The following is a 2,978-nucleotide window of genomic DNA, read 5'->3' on the forward strand; positions in this document are numbered from 1 at the left end:
CACTAATGGCGCACCACACCCACGGTGCGCCACTACTAACAATTTTTTTTTCAAAACTAGTAATGGCGCAACACGGCATAGTTCGCCATTACTAGTTTTAACTAGTAATGGCGCACCACACACCCTGTGCGCCACTACCAACAATTTTTTTTCTTTTTTTTCAAAACTAGTAATGGCGCACCTGGGTATAGTGCGCCATTACTAGTTCAAACTAGTAATGGCGCACCGCAACCACGGTGCGCCACTACTAACAATTATTTTTTTTATTTTTATTTTTGCAAAACTAGTAATGGCGCACCACATAACTGGTGCGCCATTAGTAACCAGGGTTACTAATGGCGCATTGTTAGGTGGTGCGCCATTGGTAACCTGAGAGCAGCTAGATATTTTGGATAGCCACCTACCACACTCACTTTCCCCACTTCGATCTCTCCACCTCCTCCTCCAAGCTTGTCTCGGGTGCCTCCTCCTCCTCACCTCATTTGCACCATAGATTCACCCAAATTAAGTGGTTAAATTTCCTTTTTTTGATAGGTAAGTAAGGGGAAAGCTTTCTTTATATTGTAGATCTACTTTTTTCTCCCTCCAACAACGTGCACATGCACTTTTTATGGTCTAGATCTACGTATGTTTGTGGTGTTGCATATGTTTGTGGTGTTGCATATGTTTGTGTTTGCAGGTACCGGTATTTGAAATGCGATAGTTGCCAATATTTTGCCGGAATGTTGATTCATTTCCGTTTCGGCGAGAATTTGGCACTATGCATTCTTTTTGGTCCTATTTTTAGGCAAAGTCATGCCAAATTTTTTTTGGTTCTAAAATATCGTTTTGCTCTACCCCGCAGGCGACCATGGTCCGCACGATGACCGAAGGCATCGTGAATAGGTTTTTGAGCTCCGTGAAGGCCGAGATGCTTCAAAAGAACGAGACGGAGATAAGATGTCCGTGTCGAAGATGCAAGGTGAAGAGCCTTATGGACCCGGATTCCGTACAGGTGCGGGACCACCTGCTCTTGCGTGGTTTCATGGATGGCTATCGGTGGCAGGGTGATGAAGATGATTATGAAGTCGTCCATGGGGGCCGGGCAAGAAATGAGGAAGGGCAGCAAGACAACCGCGGCGAGGGCGGGCAAGAAGACGAAGAATCTCCAGGACATGATCACGAAGTAGATGCAGTACACAGTCATCATGTAGAAGATGCCGGACATGATGATGAGGAAGATGCCGGAGCAGACGAAGGGCATGATCATGAAGATGAAGATGCTAGAGCAGACGGCGATGGACCATCGATGGGCTCGGTGCAGGACCCTCATATTCAAGAGCTGCTTCTCAACCAGACGGATAACGCAAGAGCTGCCGCCCGAGAGAAAGCCAAGCTGGATAAACTGGAGATAGATGCGGTTACTCCATTGTATGAAGGATGTAGGCCCGAGGATACCCGCCTGAAAGTAACGCTCATGGCAATGGAGATGAAGGTAAAACACAAAATGACCGACGCATGCTTCGACGAGAACATGTCATTCTGGCACAAACGTCTTCCCAAGGGGAACAAGTGCCCGACCAGTTTCGAGGAGGCGAAGAAAATCGTGTGTCCTCTGGATTTACCGCACGTGAAATACCATGTGTGCATGAACAATTGCATCATTTATCGGGACGAGCACGCGGAGTCTACCATATGTCCGGTGTGCGGCATCACTCGATACAAGAAAAGGAAGAAAGCTCCTCGAAAAGTGGTGTGGTACTTTCCGATCACTCCTCGTCTGCAGCGGTATTTCGCGGACCCTAAGGTAGCAAAGCTCCTGCGTTGGCACGCGGATAGGGAGGAGAAGAAGCGAGAAGATGGCGGAAATGATCTGGAGATAAATAAAAAGACAAGATGCTGAGTCACCCCAAGGATGCGAGCCAGTGGCAAGCGTTGAACTTCGAACACCCAGAATTTGGGGACGATCCAAGGAACATTGTGCTGGGCGCGAGCACTGATGGAGTCAATCCATTTGGCAGCCAGAGAAGCACACATAGCACCTGGCCTGTGTTTGTGTGGATGTACAACCTTCCCCCTGGTTGTGCATGAAGAGGAAGTACATTCACATGAGTATGCTAACTGAAGGGCCAAAACAACCAGGGAACGACAGCAATCTGTATCTGGGGCTGCTAAAAGAGGAGCTAGACACGCTGTGGAAAACGCCAGCCAATACGTGGGAAGCATAGCCAGGGGCTTTCTGACCGAAGAGTGCATCTCCTACTGCACAAATTATCTAGGCATCGAGAACCCCGTTGGTCTGCCCGTCAACAGGCACCTCGGCAGGCTCGCTGGATGGGGTCACCGTGAGGGTCGCCGTGAAATGCATGTCGACTTTGACGGTCGACTCGCCGACTTTGAAAGAGCAAACCTAGTCGCGCTACAACACATAGACGTGGTCGATCCTTGGGTGGTAGAGCACAAAACCTTTATTGAGAAGACGTACAAGGACCGAGGCCAACAGAGGACGGACGGAGATATAATCAAAGAGCACAACTCATGTTTCACGCGTTGGTTCAAGGAGAAGCTTCTGCCGTACCCTTTACATGATGATTCTTCCGCGGAAGAAAAACTCATATTCGCCTTGTCACAGGGCGCCGAGCACAACCTGATGACCTATGAGGCGTACGATATCAACGGCTACACATTCTACACCGAGGAAAAGGACATGAAGAGTGATGGTTATCAGAACTCCGGGGTGACGATGGAATCCTACACCGGTAACGACAAGGACAGATACTACGGAAGGATCGAGGATATCTGGAAGCTGAGCTACGCTGGGGAGAAGGTCCCGATGTTCCGTGTCAGATGGGCCAAGAGCGTCCTAAAAGAAGACCGGTATTTCACCACCATGGTTATACCCGAAGCCAAATCCAAGACCGCAGGCGCAAACGTCAGCGCGAAAAATGAGCCATGGGTACTGGCTTCCCAAGTGGACCAATGCTTCTTCATTACCGACC

Source organism: Triticum aestivum, chromosome 6D, assembly GCF_018294505.1.
Source record: "Triticum aestivum cultivar Chinese Spring chromosome 6D, IWGSC CS RefSeq v2.1, whole genome shotgun sequence".
Lineage (NCBI taxonomy): Eukaryota > Viridiplantae > Streptophyta > Magnoliopsida > Poales > Poaceae > Triticum > Triticum aestivum.